This window comes from Phyllobates terribilis, unplaced genomic scaffold (assembly GCF_046119375.1).
Source record: "Phyllobates terribilis strain yellow unplaced genomic scaffold, ASM4611937v1 Scaffold_1__5_contigs__length_1240528914, whole genome shotgun sequence".
Taxonomy (NCBI): domain Eukaryota; kingdom Metazoa; phylum Chordata; class Amphibia; order Anura; family Dendrobatidae; genus Phyllobates; species Phyllobates terribilis.
In genome coordinates this window covers 478628138-478652172 of record NW_027362761.1, presented here as the reverse complement: position 1 = coordinate 478652172, position 24035 = coordinate 478628138, and the positions used below count along the sequence as shown (strand labels likewise).

At 46.6% G+C, this 24035-nt stretch overlaps 1 protein-coding gene across 2 annotated transcripts in view; it reads left to right on the top strand.

Annotated features, from left to right (window-relative positions):
* The window catches only part of RASGRF2 (Ras protein specific guanine nucleotide releasing factor 2), a 395854-nt gene that overhangs the window by 185630 nt on the left and 186189 nt on the right, over positions 1 to 24035 (top strand). The window lies entirely within an intron of this gene.

Here is a 24035-nt window from a genome sequence, read left to right as displayed (position 1 = left end):
TATTCTGGCATTTGGCAACTATTAAAAATTATGGTAATCCTAATTGACCTAAAACTGGATTACCATGTGTGTCTTTTATATAGTGCATGTAAACTTCTGGTTTCAACTGTGTATGCGTGTATTTATAGGTGTGTGTGTATATATGTATGTGTGTGTGTGTGTATATGTATGTGTGTGTGTGTATATGTACAGTACAGACCAAAAGTTTGGACACACCTTCTCATTTAAAGATTTTTATGTATTTTTATGACTATGAAAATTGTACATTCACACTGAAGGCATCAAAACTATGAATTAACACATGTGGAATTATACACTTAACAAAAAAGTGTGAAACAGCTGAAAATATGTCTTATATTCTAGGTTCTTCAAAGTAGCCACCTTTTGCTTTGATGACTGCTTTGCACACTCTTGGCATTCTCTTGATGAGCTTCAAGTGGTAGTCACCGGAAATGGTTTTCACTTCACAGGTGTGCCCTGTCAGGTTTAATAAGTGGGATTTCTTGCCTTATAAATGGGGTTGGGACCATCAGTTGGGTTGTGCAGAAGTCAGGTGGATACAGAGCTGATAGTCCTACTGAATAGACTGTTAGCTTCTTTTTTCTTGCCATAATACAAATACTAAGTAAAGAAAAACGAGTGGCCATCATTACTTTAAGACATGAAGGTTAGTCAGTCCGAAAAATTGGGCAAACTTTGAAAGTGTCCCCAAGTGCAGTTGCAAAAACCATCAAGCGCTACTAAGAAACTGGCTCACATGAGGACCGCCCCAGGAAAGGAAGACCAATAGTCACCTCTGCTTCTGAGGATAAGTTTATCCAAGTCACCAGGCTCAGAAATCGCAGGTTAACAGCAGCTCAGATTAGAGACCAGGTCTATGCCACACAGAGTTCTAGCAGCAGACACATCTCTACAACAACTGTTAAGAGGAGACTTTGTGCAGCAGGCCTTCATGGTAAAATAGCTGCTAGGAAACCACTGCTAAGGACAGGCAACAAGCAAAAGAGACTTGTTTGGGCTAAAGAACACAAGGAATGGACATTAGACCAGTGGAAATCTGTGCTTTGTTCTGATAAGTCCAAATTTGAGATCTTTGGTTCCAACCACCGTGTCTTGGAGGGCCATATTTGCCCCTAGGCACTTGTAGGCACGTGCCTAGGGCGCCGGAATTCGGGGAGGGTGGGGCCTGAGCGTGTTTTTTTTTTTTTTTTTGGTGTGTGTGTGGTTTTTTTGGGGGGGTTCGTGCCCCGAGCCGGCCGGATGGCTCCGCCCCCCCGGTCATCGTGTCCATAGGCGGATTATAATGAGGGCAATCCGGGGTGTCTATGGCCGGATTGCCCTCATGTGTGCGGCGCTGCGGCACATACTGGCAGACAGTGGCGGGGGGCCCCCGGACCGCTCCCCCATCAGTGGCGCACGGCCGCTGCTTCTTCTCCGGCCGGGCCAGCACTGCTGCAGTTAACTTACCTGTGTGCTGGCCCAGCCGCGTCACTGCTAGGAGACACGGCCCTGTGCGCGCCCGGCCTGCAGTGCTGCACCCGAGAGGACTGGAGCCGAGCCGGGGGATGGTGAGTCTGTTTGTGTGTGTGTGTGAGAGTGAGTGAGTGTGTGTGTGTGTGCAGGCAGATATCATTGTGTGATGTCTGTTTATATGTATTTTTGTGTTTCAAATGTGTTTATGCGTGTATGTATATGTCTGTATATGTTTGTGACTGCGTGTGGCCTCCTGCTGTCTCTGGGGGGGCGCCGTGCGGCCTCTCGCTGTGTATAGATGGTGCTGTGTGGCCTCCTGCTGTGTATAGATGGCGCTGTGCGGCCTCCTGCTGTGTATATATGGCGCTGTGCGGCCTCCTGCTGTGTATAGATGGCGCCGTGCGGCCTCCTGGTGTGTATAGATGGCGCTATGCGGCCTCCTGCTGTGTATAGATGGCGCTGTGCGCCCTCCCGCTGTGTATAGATGGCTACGTGCGGCCTTCCGCTGTGTATAGATGGCTACGTGCGGCCTTCCGCTGTGTATAGATGGCTACGTGCGGCCTCCCGCTGTGTATAGATGGCTACGTGCGGCCTCCTGCTGTGTATAGATGGCTACGTGCGGCCTCCCGCTGTGTGTCGATGGCACCGTGCGGCCTCCTGCTGTGTATAGATGGCACCGTGCGGCCTCCCGCCGTGTATAGATGGCTACGTGTGCTCAATATTGAGTCATACAATTAATGTAAAACTATGTGCCCACGATGCTGAAATGCTTCGGATTTTTTTTTTGAGCGTTTCTGCATCTCCCTGGCAGAAAAAACACATGCGGATTTTACTTGCGTTTTTCCTGCCAGGGACATGTGGATGTGAAGCGTTCTTCACTTGCAATTCCGCATGTGGGTTGACAAGCGATTTTAGCATCACTTGGAAAGTGCTTGACAACTTGGGCACACTATATAAATCCATGCAACCGGTATGGATTTATATAGTGTGACCGTAAAAGAATGGTAAAAAATAAAAATATAATTACCTTCTGATGGCCTGCCAACGTCAGCGGTCGCATGACCCGTCACATGACTAAATGACATCACGGCAGATCCTTTTCAGACCATCGTGAGCTGCCGGCAAGCCAGGACGCATCGGATAAAGACACCGGGGGCCATCAGAAGGTAAGTATGATATTTATTTTTTATTTTATTCTTTTTTTTTTTTACAGGTACTATGGTACCCGGGTCTGGAGGAGAGTCTCAGATGCAGTGATGCGGATTACATGCGTTCCAATGCAAGTCAATGGCGGCGAAAACGCAGAGCTTCCGCAAAATAATTGGTAGTGCTGTGGATTTTTCCACAATGATAATCCGCAGCGGAAATTTCCGCAGCATGTGCACAGCACATGCGGATTATCATTGGGGAACATGGCAGACCTTCTACCAAGCGTTTTTTAAGCGTTTCTGCAGCGGAATTGCTTAAACGCATAGTGGGCACAGCCTAAAAAAAATTATTATTAATATTGTGCCAAATTAATTTCACGTGAACGATCACATGATCTATCACAGGGGATCATGTGACATGTGATACATCAGGTGAGTGTGTGTGTGTGTGGGGGGGCACGCCTTCTAAACTGCCCGGGGCCCTTGCTACTCTTAATCCACCCCTGATCGCCCCCTCTCGCCCTCCGGTCACGCCCACCAACCTCACCTCTCTAGTCTGCTCTGCTGCTGCGATCTGGAAAGAAGAGGAGGAGCCCGGGCACTTGAAGTTACCGCAGAGGCCCGGGCAGCACATCGCTGGCGGCGGCTCATCTCAGCATGCAGCACTGGTAATTGTGTCCTGTTGTGATGTGCCATTGCGCCAACACTGCCACCCGGGCCGTGGTGCCTACTGCAGCCCAGTTCTGTGTGGGCCGCTCCCATCCCCCCCACCCCCATATGCAATGCTGCAGCCCTGTGGTCTGTGTGGGCCGCTCCCCCCCCCCACACACCCCAACCTTTTATATGTGCTACATGGAATGGGGAGGGAGAAGCTACATGAAACTTGGGGAAACGGCCGCGTCGGGGGGGGGGGAAAGATATTGGATGCGAGGGGGGCACGACGTGGGGGGGACGTGACGGGGGGTGAGGGTGGGCGTGACCTGGGGGGGGGGGCGACCACTGACAGTGCCTAGTGCAGCAGAAACTCCAAATACGGCCCTGTGTCTTTGTGCGACGCAAAAATGCCTGGTTCCCACCGTGAAGCATGGAGGAGGAGGTGTGATGGTGTGGGGGTGCTTTGCTGGTGACACTGTTGGGGATTAATTCAAAATTGAAGGCATAGTGAACCAGCATGGCTGCCACAGCATCTTGCAGCAGCATGCTATTCCATCCGGTTTGCGTTTAGTTGGACCATCATTTATTTTTCAACAGGACAATGACCCCAAACACACCTCCAGACTGTGTAAGGGCTATTTGACCAAGAAGGAGAGTGATGGGGTGCTATGCCAGATGACCTGGCCTCCACAGTCACCAGACCTGAACCCAATCGAGATGGTTTGGGGTGAGCTGGACCGCAAAGTGAAGGCAAAAGGGCCAACAAGTGCTAAGCATCTCTGGGAACTCCTTCAAGATTTTTCGGAAGACCATTTCCGGTGACTACCTCTTGAAGCTCATCAAGAGAATGCCAAGAGTGTGCAAAGCAGTCATCAAAGCAAAAGGTGGCTACTTTGAAGAACCTAGAATATAAGACATATTTTCAGTTGTTTCACACTTTTTTGTTAAGTATATAATTCCACATGTGTTAATTCATAGTTTTGATGCCTTCAGTGTGAATGTACAATTTTAATAGTCATATATATATATATATATAATATATATACACATACGCATATATATATATAATATATATACACATACGCATATATATATATAATATATATACACATACGCATATATATATATAATATATATACACACGCATATATATAATATATATACACATACGCATATATATATATATATATATATATATATATATATATATATATATATATACAGTGCCTACAAGTAGTATTCAACCCCCTGCAGATTTAGCTGGTTTGATAAGATGCAAATAAGTTAGAGCCTTCAAACTGCAAATGAGAGTAGGTTTTATGAACAGAAGCATAAATCTTACAAACCAAAAAGTTATGTTGCTCAGTTGAATTTTATTAAATTTTAAACATAAAAGTGTGGGTCAATTATTATACAACCCCTATGTTTAATATTTTGTGGAATAACCCTTGTTTGCAATTACAGCTAATAATCGTCTTTTATAAGACCTGATCAGGCCGGCACAGGTCTGTGGAGTTATCTTGGCCCACTCCTCCATGCAGATCTTCTCCAAGTTATCTAGGTTCTTTGGGTGTCTCATGTGGACTTTATTCTTGAGTAGAGATGAGCGTTGTTCTACTCGAACTGTTCGCCAATCTCAAATTCGAGCTGTTTTGGGCGGTGTTCGAGCCGTTCGGCGAACACGAACGATTTGAGAAAAATTCGGCTGTTCGAGGTTATGTTCGATAACTGTTCGTGCACCAAAATCATAACTGGATTTTTTCTCAGTAATGATGAAAATTAATGTTAATACGCAGTTTGAGTGTACAGCGGGGTGGGGGGAGGGGCAGGGGATGGATCTCTGCAGGAATAATGAAGATCTCCATTTTTTTTTCTCTTTCCTGCATTTGCAGTGGGGAGGTGCAGTCTGTCAGCCTATCAGCAGCGCACACACGGAGCGAACTGCTGTTTTTCACACAAGCAAGGGCATGTGTCATTGGCAGTGTATGTCACATGTCCTTGCCCTATAAGACCAAGCCATTTTCCCCGTCGCCACCATTTTCTCACTGCTGCAGCTGCGTGTTAGACGGCACCGCTGTTGCTGTGTGCGCTATACCTTGTTAATTTCAAGCCAATTTTCGCACAAATCTACAGATAGCTTGGGAGTAGGGAATAGTTGTGATTGCAGTCCTTTTAAGGACTAGGTTACAGCATTTCCTACGACTTTTATCAGGCAGGTCTGTGCTCTTAAATAGATAGATTGTGGGAGTAAAGACTAATTGTAATTGCAGTCCTTTTCAGGACTAGGTTACATCAGTTCCTATCAGTTTTTGCCAGGCAGGTCTGTGCCAGTGCTGTGCAAGTTTTTTTCACAGCATTTGGCTGAATCTAGCAAAGCTAATCCTTTTTGGCCTATTGCAGAGTGTGTTAGTCAGTGGAGTAGCCTATCTGTGTTGCAAGATATACCACCTGTGTATAGAATACGAATTTTTTTACTGCACCTAGTGAAGTAAAATCTTTTGGGCATAGCATCATTCTATTAGTCCATCTATACTGACCTCCATCAGGTTGCAAACTGAATATAATTTTTTTCTGCATCTAGCTCTGAAAAAATATTTGGCCTTCTAGCAGTGTGTGGGACTTTCTCTATTAGTCCATCTATACTGACCTCCATCAGGTTGCAAATTAAAATAATTTTTATCTGCATCTAGCTCTGAAAAAATATTTGGCCTTCTAGCAGTGTGTGGGACTTTCTCTATTAGTCCATCTATACTGACCTCCATCAGGTTGCAAATTAAAAATAATTTTTATCTGCATCTACCTCTGAAAAAATATTTGGGCTTCTAGCTGTGTGTGGGACTTGTTCTATTAGTCCATCTATACTGACCTCCATCAGGTTGCAAATCGAATATAATTTTTTTCTCCATCTAACCCAGCCAATAGTTTTGGCCTAATACCACAGTTTGGCCACTCAGCTCTGCTCGGTTCCCATCCATTGTTTTTTTGTGCAAACAACTCCAGAGTTGTGAATTAGTTAACCACCAAAATGAGTGGAAAAAGGCCTGCTGCTGGTGGAAAGGGGAATAGGCGTGTTGGGAAGGGGAAAAAAGGTTGTGTCCGTGGGGTAGGTGTTAAAGCAACAGTAACATCTGCAGAAGAAAGACCATCTTCCAGCCAAGCTAAAATGTCTACTTCTTTTAGCGGACAATGTGATAAGATCCCTTTCTTACAGCAGGTGCTTCAACGGATATCAAGTGCTCCTTTAAGTGGGCTCTCCTCCACATCAACTTCAACATCACAAATACTCCAGTCCTCAAAGGTGTCACCCAAATCGCACTTGCTTCCTCACAGCTCCCAAATCTCCAGCTGCCCGTCTGAGTATGAGGTAGAACAGATGGTTGAGTCTGCAGAGCTGTTTACTCATACTATAGCCTGGGAATCAGAGGTCGACTCCAGCGCTTCTGTGAATCCAGACGAGGAAATGATCTGCACTGATGCCCAGAAACTTTATGAGTCGGATCCAGGACCAGACGCAGAAGGTTCTGACCATAATGTAGACCCTCATTCCCAAACTGTAACTCCTGTTGGTGGAGACAATGAGGAAGACGATGATGAGACTCAAATACCTGATTGGAGCGTCAACTTTACTTTTTTGTCAGGGCAGGAACAGGTTGGCTCTGAGGACGACTGGTGTGATAACGCACAGGGTGATGATGATGAGGTTGGAGATCCCACTTACTGTCAACCCACAGTCAGCCAAGAGATGAGGTCAGCAGAGGAGGTGGAGGAAGATGCTAGTGACGACGAGGTCAGGTTGCGCCTTCCTGGACAGAGACGTAGTACTGGAAGCACGTCAACAACTGCATCCTCAAACACAACTCTGCCTCTCACCACAAGTCGTGGTGGCTCTTCAGGTCGCATGGGTGCTAAGCCTTGCATAGCCTGGGCATTTTTTCAGATCGATAAAGATGACCCAACTCGTGTTATCTGTAACATTTGTCAGCAAAAGCTAAGTAGAGGCCAAAAAATACATAGTTTGAGTACTTCATGCATGAACCGGCACATGGACATGAAGCATAAGTTGCAGTGGGAAGCTCAGTGTGCTACAATGCGGCCTAGCCGGCCGGGCCAACCACCGTCTGCCATATCTTGTGCATTCGCGGCCTCTTCATCCTCTGTGACTGGGGGGACAGCAGTCACACCTGTTTTGGGGCGCAGACCTGCCACCTCTTTACCCGCAACAGCCAGCGTGATTGGCAGGTCATCATTTTCTTTGGAGGTGGTAACACCAGCTGGTGTTGAGCGCTGTCCGACATCGATAGCACCACCTTTGGATCAAGGCAACCTAACATGTCCGCCTGCATCTTCCTCACAGACCGGCAGTTTGCCGGGGACACCCTTATCAACCCCGTCTAAGCACAATAGCCAGCCCTCGGTCCCTCAGATGTGGACAAGTAAAAGACCATTTCCTTCTAGCCATGAGAAAGCTAAGAGGTTGAATTTCACCATCTGCAAGCTCTTGGCTACAGAAATGCTGCCTTTCCGCCTGGTGGACACAGAGGATTTTCGAGACCTTATGTCCGTCGCAGTGCCCCAGTACCAGATGCCCAGTCGGCACTACTTCTCAAAGAAAGGTGTGCCTGCGCTCCACCAGCATGTCGCACACAACATCACCGCTTCTTTGAGAAACTCTGTGTGTGACAGGGTGCATTTCACCACAGACACTTGGACGAGTAGGCATGGACAGGGGCGTTACATGTCGCTGACTGGGCACTGGGTAACTATGGTGACAGCAGGACAAGGGGCTGCTGTCCAAGTCTTGCCGTCCCCACGAGTTGTGCGTCAATCCTCTTTATGTCAAAGTTCCTCCACTGCTTCTGCCTCCTCAACCTCCTCTCGGTCTTCCACCTGCACCCAAAGCCTGTCTGGTCATGCCACAAGCTTTCTAACTGCGCAGAAGGGATCCTGCACACCTCCTTACTATGCTGGCAGTAGGGCTCAACGTCATCAGGCGGTTTTTACTTTGAAATGTCTGGGAAATGTGAGTCACACAGCTGAGGAGTTGTGGTCAGCTCTGGAGAACCAATTTCATGAATGGTTGTCTCCACTGGACCTGAAACCAGGGAAGGCCGTGTGCGACAATGCTGCAAACCTGGGTGCGGCCCTTCGCCGGGGCAATGTCACACACGTGCCTTGTATGGCTCACGTGTTGAACCTGGTTGTCCAGCAATTTTTAGCCCACTATCCCAGACTAGATGGCCTTCTGCAGAGGGCACGGTCGCTGTGTGCTCACTTCCACCGTTCGCATCCCGCAGCTCAGCGACTTACATCTCTACAGAAGTCGTTGGGCCTGCCACTTCACCGGCTAAAATGCGATGTGCCTACCCGGTGGAATTCAACTCTGCACATGTTGCAGCGACTGTGGCAGCACCGACAAGCCCTGGTGCAATACGTTCTGACGTATAGCCTGGGCCAACGAGATCCAGAGGTGGGGCAAATCACGCTGGAGGAGTGGTCTCAGATCAGGGACCTATGCACCCTTCTGCACAGTTTTGAAATGGTGACGAAGATGTTTAGTGCTGACGATGCCATTATCAGCATGACTATTCCGGTGATTTACATGCTGGAGCACATGTTAAACAGAATTCGGAGTCAGGTGGTGGCACAAGAGGAGGTGGAGGAAGTAGAGGAGGAGGAGTTGTATGCGGAAGGGCTAACATCTGCAAGGTCCAGATGGTCGGCAGCACCAAGGCGGCAGGCATGTGAGGGTGGGGGAGATGGTTTTACCAGGGCGCATGGTAGCAGCCAAACTAGTGAGGAAGGTGCAGGAGCCCAGGAAGAAGTGGAGGACGAACTGATGGAAGACTCATCAGATGAGGGAGACCTTGATCACATTTCTGTTGTGCGAGGTTGGGGGGAGAGGACAGAGGAAGGAAGCATGATTGTTACCTCGCCACCAACACAATAGGGACTTGGTGCTCCTGGATGCGCAACACACATGAGTGCCTTCTTGCTGCACTACCTGCAACATGACCCTCGAATTGTGAGAATTAGAAATAATCCTGACTACTGGGTTGCCACACTGTTAGATCCCCAGTACAAAAGTAAATTTGCCGAAATTATTCCTGCCATAGAAAGGGATGCATGCGTGCATCCCTATCAGCAGAGACTGTTGCAGAATCTTACATGTGCTTTTCCACAAAATACCAGTGGTGCACGTAGTGAATCTCACAGTTCCAACTTGCCAACCGTGGGACCGTCAAGTGTTCAGCACTCAAACCGTAACAGAACCACAGTATCTGCTGGTAACATCAATTTTGCGGAATCATTTCACCACTTTTTTAGCCCATCCTTTGCAAGGCCACAGGAGACAAGAAGTCTGACACATAGTCAATGCCTAGAGACGATGGTACAGGAGTATCTCCAAGTAAACATTGAAGCCATGACTGTGTCACTGGACCCTTGCTCTTTTTGGGCTTCCAATCTGGATAAATGGCCAGAGCTAGCCGCTTACGCCTTGGAGATCTTGTCATGCCCCGCAGCCAGCGTTCTGTCTGAACGTGTGTTCAGCGCTGCTGGTGGTGTGCTGACAGATAAGCGCACGCGGCTCTCCACTGATAATGTAGACAGACTCACGTTCATAAAGATGAACAAATCATGGATCCGAAACGACTTTTCTACCCCTGGGTCATCCTGGGGAGAGTAAAGGCTTGATGATTGGTTAAAATCACCCTACCAACCGTTTTAAGCTTTCAAATTACTAATCATGTTTATCTGTATCTTGGCTGGAAAATAATTTGGGCTTTGTAGCAGTGTGCAGCACTGATTCTATTAGGCCATCTATAATAAGCTCCACCAGATTTAAAATTACTAATCATGTTTATCTGTATCTTGGCTGGAAAATAATTTGGGCTTTGTAGCAGTGTGCAGCACTGATCCTATTAGGCCATCTATACTAAGCTCCACCAGATTTAAAATTAATAATAATTTTTAGCTGCATCTAGCCCGGAAAATAATTTTGGGGCTCCGAGATGCGCAAGACACATAAGTGCCTTCTTGCTGCACTACCTGCAACATGACCCTCATATTGTCAGAATTCGAAGTAATCATGACTACTGGGTTGCCACACTCTTAGATCCCCCAAACTTTTCGATCAACCTTTTCATTTTAATAAAGACCAAAAAAATGGTCATTTTTGAAATTATAAGCATTAGCAGGTTATTAGAAACTGAAATCAAACAGTTTTCAACTCAAAACTTTATTCTAGGTGATGTTACATTTTCACATAGGACCCCTTGTTCGAAAGGAGCTTCTGAACTCTCTCGTCCATTGAATTTGTCAGGTTTTGGATGGTTTCTGCTTCAATTGTTTTGCATGAGGACAGAATACCCTCCCAGAGCTGTTGCTTAGATGTGAACTGCCTCCCGCCATCATAGACACTCCTTTTGATGATGCTCCAGAGGTTCTGAATGGGGTAGAGGTCAGGGGAGCATGGGGGTCACACCATAAGTTTGTCCCCTTTTATGCCCATATCAGCCAGAGATGCAGATGTTTTATGTGCAGCATGAGATGGTGCATTATCATGCAGAAAAATGATCTTGCTGTGAAATACACGGTTCTTCTTCTTGAACCATGGCAGGAAGTGCTGTTTGAGAAAATCCACATACATTAATGGAGTTCATCTTTAGCGCCTTCAGGGATCCTAAAGGGGCCGACAATCTCTCTCCCCATGATTCCAGCCCAAAACATTACTCCACCTCCTCCTTGTTGGCGCTGTAGCCGTGTTTGTGTGGGGTGTCCATCAACCAGCCATCCTCCACTCCATCCATCTGGACCATCGAGCGCTGCACGGCACTCATCCGTGAACGAAACAGTTTTGAAATCAGTCTTCATGTAATGTTTAGCCCACTGGAGCCGTTTCTGCTTGTGTGAAGTGGATAGAGGAGGTCGACAGGATGGCGTATGCACAGCTGCAAACCTCTGAAGGACCCTGCATCTTGTTGTTCGGGGGACATTGGAGGCACCAGCAGCTTCAAAAACTTGTCTGCTGCTATGACAAGGCTTTTTTGCCGCTGCTCTTTTAACCTGACGTAATTGCCTGTAGGAAAGAGTCCTCAATTTGCCCTTATCAGCACGCACACGTGTGTACTGTGAATCAGCTACATACTTCTTGATTGCCAAGACACTTCATCCTGATCATCGCACAATGTTGATTGTAGTCATGCCTTGACCTAAACACTCCACAATTTGTTGCTTCTCAGCAGCCGACACATCCTTTTTCTTTCCCATTTTGGCAGAAAATGTAGGCTGCTTAATAATGTGAGACAGCCTTCTTAAGTAGTCTTGCCTTTCATTGGACACACCTGCCAAACTAATTAGCACAGGTGTCTGCAATTGCTTACAGTGATATAAAGAGCCCTGACACACATCACCATCAATGAGTTTAACTGACAAACAAACAAATTCTTCCCTTATCACTCCTAAACACTTTTTGCATAATAATTTGGAACACAGTGTACATGTGCTTTTCCACAAAACACCAGTGGTTCACGTAGTGAATCTTACAGTTCTAACTTGCCAACCGTGGTCTGTATGGAGTTGTTCAATAAAGGGCCCAAAATTAAGATAACATAGATGGGAGAGGTCTCTATGAATAGGAATTCCTAAGTATTTGATACCCTGTGAGGGCCAGGCAAAGGGAAAGTTGGACTGGATGGAATCCTATATGGATTTGGGGAGGGAGACATCGAGGGCCTCAGACTTCGCTGCATTGATTTTAAAATTTGACCATGTAACAAAGTGATCTATTTCAGCCATAACAGCATGGATGGATATATGTGATTGAGTGATATATACTAGGACATCATCAGCAAATAGAGAGCACTTGTACTCGGTGCCTCCCACCTCAATCCACCTAATATTGGGGTTATGGCGAATTGATGAGAGCAGGTGCTCCGTCACTAGGATGTATAAGAGAGGGGACAGAGGACATCCCTGCCTTGTCCCATTGGTGATTGTGAAAGGTGATGAAAATGTTCTGATGCACCCCCTGGGCCTTGGGACACCCGGAGCCGGACCCTTTTTGGTGGATGCTGGTGGTTGTAGTCTTCGTGGCGGCGACCCGGTTCCGTGGCTCAGGGTGGTCAAACCAGTGGCGGAACTATTTATGTGGTTTTGATGTTTAAATGTCCGACTACGCCACCCGTGGATTGCGGTCAGAGTGAACCGCCGCTGCAGGGCAGACCGCTGAGGCTGGTGTTGTGGGTGCAGCAGAGCGTAGCATAACTCCCCACGGGAGGAGTATAGCCTCAGGGCAGTGTATGCGGAGGATGGGGGTGATGGTGCAGGGCAGCAGCAGTAACGACACGGAGTCAGTGATGCAGTCCAGGGCCTTTACTCACAGTTCTTATTATCCAGACCACGTCTGCAGGTAACGGCTGCCCACGTCGTACTGTGCTCACCAGGTGAGGGGCTCAGACAACTCCCAGATAACTTTGGAGCGCTTCACAGGACCCCCTTTGTGTGTCCTTTGTCTGGCCTTTCTTACCAACCCTTCTGTCCGGCTGCCTCGGGCCTCCTCTTGGTAAACTTGGCGCCAGTTTCCCTGACCCTATGTGGTGCCTTCCTAGCGGGTGTAGCGAGGGGCTGCGCCACATAAAATGTCAGAGCCTCCGGTTTCTAGCTGAGGGTCGTTTCCTGCCTCCACTAGTTCGGGGACCGGTCTCCCCCTTTGGCCTGACCCCTCCACGCAGGTGGATTCGGGCGTGCGGTGGCGACTCGCCCGTCCGCACCCCTGGGATCCCTTCATTCCTCGTTCCTGGAGCCTTCTCCGCTCCTCTTCCTTCCTTCTCCCTCTTCCAGGCCTGGGCCTCTGTTACTAGGCCCGCCTCCGGAGCAGAGCTCATGCAGAGCCCCTGCTCCCTGCCACTTCTGCTCAGACTTCTCTGCACTGAACTAAGATGGTGCCCACCTTTTATACTCCCTTCTCAATGCACCCAGGAACTGCTTCCTCCCTGCTCCTGCACTACAGGGTTCCCCTTCCTCAGTGTTCCCTCCCCCCACTCCAGCCAGGGACAGGGACTGTCGTGCCCATCTCAGAGGCATATTGGTCGCCCTGCCCCACGGCAATGTGGTGTAATGCATGCAGGTGTCGGGTCCTGATCCACACTCCATCCTTACCTGAGAGTGAGATATCACACCTCTGGGTGAGGTGCAATACCTCTGTAGCAACCGAGCCCTCAGGGTGCTACAGTTCCATTTATCTTCAGCCTAGGTGACGTATTGTGATACAGGGCCGTGATTTTGGCTATAAAAGGGTCCCCTAGACCCCTACCCCAAGCTTTTTAAGAGAATCATATATGGCGTGCCAGGAGACTCTATGGAATGCTTTCTCAGCATCCAACGAGAGTATCTAATTACAAATTTTTAACTGCATCTAGCCCAGGAAATACTTTGTGCCTAGTAGCAGTATCTGCTAGTCAGCGGATTATCCCGGCTGTTAAGCAAGCTACACCACCTGTAGTTTGGACACTTAATTTTTTCAAAGGAAATGCTTCGGGACCACGGGATACTCAGTGAAGAGCATCAGGAGGCACCCCAAGGCATAGGGGCTGGGACTGGCAGTAGGATGCCTTGCGGTGGACAGCCGAGCTCGATCCTTATAAAAACTTTTTAACTGCAGCAGCTTTAGTGGACGCTACTGGAGCTGGAATTACGCGGCTGCTGGCATGAGACTTGCCCTCCAATAGATCCTTGTAAATGGATTTAAAGTGTATTCATTCAAATTAGAGAGACAATTTAAATTAAAAAGCTTAGAGCTGCCTCCACCACAGGGGGGCTCGCTCGACCCACCAGCGGACAGGCACCAGTATTGGGAGAGGGGGGCTGGCCGTCAGGGTTCACCGTGGCTCTGGCACAAACCCGGCGACACGGAGGTGGCACGGGCAGGAGCGGACTGAACGTGTCGGCTTCTCACTTTTTGGATTTTAGAAGGGCATGACATGCCTATATTTGTGTCTCCCCCTCCTTTTACTCCTCCACCTCTTTTCTTTTCGCATGACTATATGTACTTGTCACTTTTCCATGTGTTAGTTGTGTCTTCTGAGCAGTTTGTCAGCTTTTGGACACCTTTGAAGGTGTTTTCTATGTGTTTCTATGTGTTTTTGTTTGCCTGCCATTGGTTTTAACGGGGTTCGAAGGTGTTCGACGAACAGTTCGACGAACAGTTCGGCGAACACACGGGTGTTCGACGAACCGAACCGAACTCGAACACTACGGGGGTGGCTCAACACTATTCTTGAGCTCCTTCCACAAGTTTTCAATTGGGTTAAGGTCAGGAGACTGACTAGGCCACTCCAACACCTTGACTTTTTCCCTCTTGAACCAGGCCTTGGTTTTCTTGGCTGTGTGCTTTGGGTCGTTGTCTTGTTGGAAGATGAAATTACGACCCATCTTAAGATCCTTGATGGAGGAGCGGAGGTTCTTGGCCAAAATCTCCAGGTAGGCCGTGCTATCCATCTTCCCATGGATGCGGACCAGATAGCCAAGCCCCGTGGATGAGAAACAGCCCCACAGCATGATGCTGCCACCACCATGCTTGACTGTAGGGATGGTATTCTTGGGGTCGTATGCAGTGCCATCCAGTCTCCAAACGTCACGTGTGTGGTTGGCACCAAAGATCTCGATCTTGGTCTCATCAGACCATAGAACCTTGAACCAGTCTGTCTCAGAGTCCTCCAAGTGATCATGAGCAAACTGTAGACGAGCCTTGACATGACGCTTTGAAAGTAAAGGTACCATACAGGCTCGTCTGGAACGGAGACCATTGCGGTGGAGTACGTTACTTATGGTATTGACTGAAACCAATTGTAGCGCTGGCGTCCCTGCCCTCTGCTAGGCAGGGACGCTGCTCCCCTCACCGCTCTGCTCCGTGCCCGGCGTCCTCTCCCCGCTCTGCTGTCAGCGCGCGCTCCTTCCCGGCGTCCTCCTCCCGCTCTGCTCTCAGCGCTCGCTCCTTCCCGGCCCCTGTGCTTAGGGCGCGCGCGCGCGCTCCCCTCCTCTTAAAGGGGCCGCGCGCGCCGTCCTAAGGAGTCCCCGGCCAATGGCCGGAGGACTTCATCATATATAAGGCACCTCCTCCAAAATGGAGGTGCCCGAGCAATGTTGTTTGCACCTGTGTCTCACCTGTGCTTCAGCCCTCAGGTCCCGTTGCCAGTTACCTGCCAGTTTCCTGCCAGTTTCCTGCTAGTTACCTGCCTGATTCCTGCCTGAATACTTGTTACCTGCCTGCCTGCCTGAGGTCCGACGGTCTGCCTTACAACTCCGGTCAGTCTGTCTAAGGACCAACTTGTCCGCTCACCTGGGAGCGCACATCAGCTACCTGCCTGCTTGCCTGAGGTCCGACGGTCTGCCTTACAACTCCGGTCAGTCTGTCTATGGACCAGCTTGCCCGCTCACCTGGGAGCGCTTCTCCGTTACCTGCCTGCTTGCCAGCCCGGAGGCTCCGTTGTCACGTGCTGTGACCACCAGCTATCTCAGAGACTCTTGCCCGCTCACCTGGGAGCGCATCTCCGTTACCTGCCTGCTTGCCAGCCCGGAGGTCCCGTTGTCACGTGCGGTGACCACCAGCTATTCCAGAGACTCTTGCCCGCTCACCTGGGAGCGCTTCTCCGTTACCTACCTGCCTGCCAGCCCGAAGGTTCCGCCGTCACGTGCCGTGACCACCTGCTATTCCAGAGACTCTCGCTTGCTCACCTGGGAGCACACATCTACCATCTGCCTGCTAGCCTACCCGGAGGCTCCGCCATCACAGGTCGTACCTACCCCTTACCCAGAGACTGCCCTGATCACTTGCCGTAACTCCCTGTCCGTTCACCCAGAGACTGCCACCCGCTCCCTTACAAGGGCCGCCCCCTTGTATAGTAGCTCAGAGGTTCCGCCTCCCGGACCCGTTACACCAATGTCCCCACTGCCATGAGATCTTCCCGGAGCTCCTTCCTTGTTGTCCTTGGGTTAGCCTTGACTCTTCGGACAAGCCTGGCCTCGGCACGGGAGGACACTTTCAAAGGCTGTCCAGGCCGTGGAAGGCTAACAGTAGTTCCATAAGCCTTCCACTTACGGATGATGCTCCCAACAGTGGAGACAGGTAGGCCCAACTCCTTGGAAAGGGTTTTGTACCCCTTGCCAGCCTTGTGACCCTCCACGATTTTGTCTCTGATGGCCTTGGAATGCTCCTTTGTCTTTCCCATGTTGACCATGTCTGAGTGCTGTTCACAAGTTTGGGGAGGGTCTTAAATAGTCAGAAAAGGCTGGCAAAAGAGATCTTTAATCCACACATGTGAAGCTCATTATTCTTGGTGCCTGAACTACTTCTTAATACTTTAGGGGGACCAAACAGAATTCTTGTGGTTTGAGGGGTTGAATAATAAATGACACTCTGAATTAACTTTTAACGTTTTAAAAAAAAAAAAAAAAAAAAAAAATTTGCTGCAGTGCATTTCCCACTTCCAGGCTGATCTACAGTACAAATGTCACAATGCCAAGTTAATTCCGCATGCGTCAACCAGCTAAATCTGCAGGGGGTTGAATACTACTTGTAGGCACTGTGTGTGTGTGTGTATGTATGTATGTATGTATGTATGTATATATATATATATATATATATATATATATATATATATATATATATATATATATATATATATATATATATATACATATATACACTGCATTGTGAAAGTATTTGGCCCCCTTGAGCTTCTCTACCTTTTGCCACATTTCTGACTTCAAACATAAAGATATAAAATTCAAATTTTTTTGGGAAGAATCAACAATAAGTGGGACACAATCATGAAGTGGGACGAAATTTATTGGATATTTTAAACTTTTATAACCAATTAAAAACTGAAAATTAGGGCGTGCCATATTGTGGCGCCCCTGGGGGTTCAGTCGCCACAGAGGTACTGTACCTCACCCCGAGGTGTAGGGTCTCCCTTCTCTCAGGTAAGGTGGGAGTGCTGTACGGAACCCCAAACACCTGCATCCAACACTACACTGCTCCAGGCCTGCTGGAGGGGCAACATGCAGAGCGCAGCTGCTGAGCCCTGACCCTGGCTGTAGTGGGGGGGAACCCAAAGGTAGGGGGAACCAGTAGTGGGTGTGGGTGGAGGAAGTAGTTAGAGGAAGCACTTTGATAGGAGTATATATAGGGAAGCCATCTTAGGGTGGCAGGCTAGTTCTAGGGAGCAGTTCAGAAGAACAGCTCAGGACAGTTCAGAAGAACAGTCCGGGAGCAGAGTCTCATTAGGAGATCTGCTCCACAAGTAGGGCCAAGTCAGGAGGCCCAGGAGGGGAGCAGGGAGTAGGCTCCGTTCTAGAAAGGATCCCAGGGGGTACGGCGCGTGCCGGACGGCACGTGCAGGTCGGCACCCGTACGCCCCGCATCTGTCAGAAGACAGAGGGATCGTTGCAGCATTCTAATCCCCAGGAGGGTCAAGTAGGTCCCGGATCCGACGTACTGGAAGGACTTCAGAGCACTCAAGCGGGATTGAGAGTGGGCAGCGCAGAGCAGGAGGGAGAAGGACCTAGTGTGAAGACGGTCAAAATAGGAACACGAGAAATTGGGGTTCTGCCAGGTATTCCCAAACTGCCTGAGGAAGGATTGAACCCCTGCCCGGTGAACGCAGCGCGACGTGGGAGGCCTGCACCTGTACGGTGCTCCTGTGGACTGTCTGAAGAATTGTGAGTAAAACCTTGGATGACTGCACTGTGCTGCCTCCGTCCATTCTTTCATCGGCGCCATTGTTCCCCCTGCACTACAATGCCCAGCACCACCCACTCTCTTCTACTACACTGCCCTGAGGCCTGCTCCACTTGTGGGGAGCCGTCCCATCCCAAGCTGCCCTAACATCTGCCTCAGAGGACTGTTGCAGCGCTGGTGATCCTCACCAGACACCACAGGTGGTGTCACGAACTTTCTATAAATAAATTCCCCCTTTTGCACTGACCGCCCTGGGTCACGGACCGGGCCAGCCACTGTGATAGTCCCCGCCAGCCGGCATCCAGAGGCCCGGCTGCCGAGTACCCCGCGGCCCTGGGGGCACGTCAATAATATTCGGCCCCCTTGAGTTACAGCTGCAAGTTGCTTGGGGTATGTCTCTATCAGTTTTGCACATCGAGAGGCTGAAATTCTTGCCCATTCTTCCTTGCAAAACAGCTCAAGCTCATTGAGGTTGGATGGAGAGCGTTTGTGAGCAGCAGTTTTCAGCTCTTTCCACAGATTCTCGATTGGATTCAGGTCTGCACTTTGACTTGGTCATTCTAACACCTGGATACGTTTTATTTTTGATCCGTTCCATTGTAGATTTTGCTTTATGTTTGGGATCATTGTCTTGTTGGAAGATAAATCTCCGTCCCAGTCTCAGGTCTTTTGCAGACTCCAACAGGTTTTCTTCCAGAATGGTCCTGTATTTGGCTCCGTCCATCTTCCCATCAATTTTAACCATCTTCCCTGTCCCTGCTGAAGAAAAGCAGGCCCAAACCATGATGCTGCCACCACCATGGGCATGGTGTTTTGAGGGTGATGAGCTGTGTTGCTTTTACGCCAAACATATCGTTTTGCATTGTGGCCAAAAAGCTTGATTTTGGTTTCATCTGACCAGAGCACCTTATTCCACATGTTTGGTGTGTCTCCCAGGTGGCTTGTGGCAAACTTCAAATGAGACTCTTTATGGATATCTTTGAGAAATGTCTTTCTTCTTGACACTCTTCCATAAAGGCCAGATTTGTGCACTGTATGACTGATTGTTGTCCTATGGACAGACTCTCCCACCTCAGCTGTACATCTCTGCAGTTCATCCAGAGTGATCATGGGCCTTTTGGTTGCATCTCTGATCAGTCTTCTCCTTGTTCGAGATGAAAGTTTAGAGGGACGGCCGGGTCTTGGTAGATTTGCAGTGGTCTGATACTCCTTCCATTTCAATATGATCGCTTGCACAGTGCTCCTTGAGATGTTTAAAACTTGGGCAATCTTTTTGTATCCAAATCCGGCTTTAAACTTCGCCACAACAGTATCTGGGACCTGCATGGTGTGTTCCTTGGTCTTCATGATGCTCTCTGCACTTGAAACAGAACCCTGAGACTATCACAGAGCAGGTGCATTTATACGGAGACTTGATTACACACAGGTGGATTCTATTTATCATTACCAGTCATTTAGGACAACATTGGATCATTCAGAGATCCTCACTGAACTTCTGGAGTGAGTTTGCTGCACTGAAAGTAAAGGGGCCAAATAATATTGCACGCCCCACTTTTTAGTTTTTAATTTGCTAAAAAAGTTTAAAATATCCAATAAATTTCATTTCACTTCATGATTGTGTCCCACTTGTTGATTCTTCCCCCCAAAATTAGAATTTTATATCTTTATCATTATTGTTTGACGCCAGAAATGTGGCAAAAGGTAGAAAAGTTCAAGGAGGCCAAATACTTTCACAATGCACTGTGTGTATGTATGTATGTATGTATGTGTATATATATATATATATATATATATATATATATATATATATATATATATATATATATATATATGTATATGTATATATGTATGTATATATATATATATATATATGTATATATGTATATATATATATATATATAAATTTCTGCTTCATTTCTGCATGTCCTTTCCCGGAAAAGCGCTTGCGGAATTTGGCAAGCGTTTTTGAAGCGTTTGGGACATGCGGAATTGCCTTGCGTTTTTTATTGCGTTGACAAGGCAATTCTGCATGTGTAAACGCAAAATTAATGGACATGCTGAGGATTTTTGAGCGCATCAAAAACGCTGCGGAAAAATCCGCAGCATGGGCATTGAAATTGCGGATTCTCATTGGGGACCATGGGGTATGGATTACCAAGCGTTTCACAAGCGTTTACGCTGTGGAAATTCCGCAGCATATACGCTTGTAAAACGCTACGTGGGCACATACCCTAAAACTTTTTTCCAATCTTCCTCTGTCCAATATCTGTGTTCTTTTGCCCATATTAATCTTTTCCTTTTATTAGCCAGTCTCGGATATGGCTTTTTTTTGGCACTTTGCCCTGAAGACCAGTATCCAGGAGTCGCCAGTTGACACTGACGTTTTGAGTGTACTATTTAATGAAGCTGCCGATTGAGGAGCTGTGAGGCGTCGATTTCTCAGACTAGAGACTCTAATGTACTTGTCTTGTTGTGCAGCGAGGCCTCCCACTTCTCTTTCTACTCTGGTTAGAGCCTGTTTGTGCTCTCCTCTGAAGGGAGTAGTACACACCGTTGTAGGAAATCTTCAGTTTCTTGGCAATGTCTCGCATGGAATAGCCTTCATTTCTAAGAACAAGAATAGACTGTCGAGTTTCACATGAAAGTTCTCTTTTTCTGGCCATTTTGAGAGTTTCATAGAACAAACAAATGTAATGCTCCAGATTCTCAACTAGCTCCAAGGAAGGTCAATTTTATAGCTTCTCAAGTCAGCCAAACCGTTTTCAGCTGGGCTAACATACTTGTGAAAGGGTTTTAAAAACAAGACATTTGCAGCTATAATAGTCATTTACCACATTGTGTATGTATATGTGTATATATATATATATATATATATATATATGTGTGTGTATATATATATATAATACGCACACCCGCACTCTGAGTGCACTCAGGTATATTTGTCAGCTGTTGCGGTCACAGCCCCCTGCCCCTGTACATTTAATTTTGCCAGGTGGTTCATACCTTCGTTATGAGGAGATCTGTAATTTGAATGTAAAGGGGTCAATTCTACTGACTGGTGTAAATGTTTATACTGTAACATCTGTATTCATGAATTAAGAAAATGTAAAGAAAAATATGAATAAATAGACTTTGTATATTGCAGCTATGTCGAAGTCCTCATTCGGAAGTCCATGTTGCACATACTTGTGGCATCATTTTTTTTTTTTTAGATACAGCAAATCTATAGTTCTATTCACATGTCTGTTTTTTTTCCGGCAGCAGGGATGACGAGGGCAAATACAAGTCTATTGGTCCGTGAAAATCACGCACAGCACACAGATGGCATCCCTGTACCATCCGCATGCTGTTTGTGCTTTAACGTTGAAAAGTCTAGAAGAAGCTTTGAAATTTATGTTTTATCCATCTATGAAAAAAACGTTGACATGCTGATGGTAAAAACAGACACACGGACCACACACTGACACAGGTACCATTTTTAGAGTAGGTGAAAAATACTGACGTGTAAAGGAGGCGTCAGGGCAGAGAAATCCCTTTAGTGAATTAGGAGACCAATTTGTGTGAATTTATGGAGAACCAGCTTTGGTGGTGGCAAAGCTCCTGTTTTTGGCCCCTGCTTTATCTTTGGGTCTCTTTAAACTCATGCCAAAAACTCTGTTTACAGCAATGCGAGTGTCCATGTCATCACAAAATACAGAGAACTTGGGGCTGACCAAAGTCAGATGCATCCATGAAAGCTTAATCAATAGTAACTTTTTTTTTTTTTTGATGTGCAGAAGTCATCCCACTTTATCTTCTGCAAGAACATGACAGATATAGATGTATTACAGCCTTAAATAAAGCCACTTGTTCTGGGTAAAGCGTTGCAGACAGGTGATACGTAGATAATCTGGCATCTCTTCTGACTCGCAGCGTATGACTGTGACGCCTTCATTATGGATCTGTCTGTCTGCACCCGATACGTTGTGCTTGGTGAGATCATGGCAGAACATCGAAGACTGGAATTTGTCGTAGATTGATTGCTTTCTATTAAAATCTGATTGCAAATTATTTTTTGAGACAGTTTGTTGAAAGGAATACTTCGATGTCGAGCTAGCCTGTCTCCCATGAACAGATGATGGATGAAGTGCATAGGAAATAGTGTAAGGTATTGTCAGTGATACTTCATCATTGTTTAGACCAAAACCTCATCTTCATCTGTTGGATAGGAATTAGGCTGACATGAAAGTTAAAGGGAGTGATTTTACCTAATGGATTTGTCAGTATAAATTTCATTAATTTGAGACCTCTTTAAAGGGAACCAGTCACATTGAACATGATTTCTAATTAACAGGCCGCACGAAGAGCTCAGTATATTCAGCGTTAATTTTATTCATTGAAACGCCATTTATTCTTTGTCTAGGAGTAAGTGTTCCAATTCCATAACGGATCGTCCCCCATGAATTTGCACACAGATAGCTGTCAATCACTATGTAGAGCCGCCCACTGGACTCCTAACCATAGAAAGAGTAGGGATTTACAAATATTTCATATTATAAATGTTATGCAGACTTTGCCTTCAGAAATATCAATCTGGTCAGCTGCTTCTGCTCTGTATCTGTGAGGACCGCAAGTCTAAACTAATGGGTGAAGCTCTACTTTGGAGTTATATATGGTCCTGAGTGGGTTGTACATGACACAAGAACTCAGAAGGTGGCACCTAAAATATTCACTCAGTATATCCGTTTTGTCCCATTTGTTTTTAAAAATATTATATTTTAGAACTGTAGTAGCCACAGTTCCCCAATATGTATCTATTATTTGAACCACTGCCTTATAAAATCCTTATGAAATCCGGTGTTTATAGCGATGAAGTGGTTGGAAAATGAAATTCCCTATTGTTGCCCTGTAGTTCCATCAGCCTTAGAGAGTAGAGAGCCTGAAGCAATGGCACAGTTAATATGGGAATGGGATCAATCGCATTTGGGAGACTTTGACCCCAATTCATTAAGGCTGGTGTTTTGCACATCAGTCTTGATGAACAGTGCTCTGGAGTAAGATCTACCAAATTCCTTAAGAGACGTGCGCCTCTGCAAAAACTGTACGTCAGTCCGGGACTGGAGGACATTTCTGATGTCTTTGATGACACTTTTTATCATGAATTTCCTGACTATATTTGGACTATGTCTCCTCCCAGGAAAGCTCCTCTCACTTTTCAAAAAAATTGCCAGTGTTGAGTTAAATTGCACATTTTTTTTTTTACTTTTACCATTTTCAAACCTTTTTACGCCAGAATTCATAATCGAGGCCTTTGTTCACGTTTCTAACTTCACTGCTATGATAGCTTGTGCAATTTGATTATCCACATATTGGTGAAACTGAATAATTATTATTAAATTATATAGTTGACAGCGTTTCCTTCACATTTGCGCTGGGGGCAAATAATCGTGTTTGGTGTGGACAAAACGGACAGTTCAGAAACCTTTTCATTGGCATGAAACCCGATATGCTTCATTTGTAGCAAAGATTCACAGTGGGGCTCCTTTATCAGTCATGTCAAATAAGAGTTTATGCTAGTTGTATCAAATAACTAATAATGCTATTCCATGTTAAAGGTGGCACAACTGTTGCATGCGGTCTAAAGACGACCTGTCATCAGGTCAAAAGTGGACAGTTTTTATCTTGGCATATATGAAATATATATAAAATCTATATGATTTTATATATTTTTTTGCTTGTTTTTTTTTTTTTTTTTATTCAATATTTTTAATACACCATATGATTTTCGAGATGTGAGCTTTTTTTTTATTCAATGCAAATTTTTCAGGACTTTATCAAGGGGGTATTACTCAAAGGATTCTCTGGGACGGACGTGTCTTTAGTCTGCTTTGCGTTATTACTCTGTGAGCAACGCCCTCCTTGGTAAATTCAATAAAAATTAGCACTCAATAAAAAGTTAACGATCTCTGGAAGTGTATGACAGATTTAATGGAAATGAAGAATTTGAGAATACATTGAATATAATCCGAAGAAAGTATTTTTGG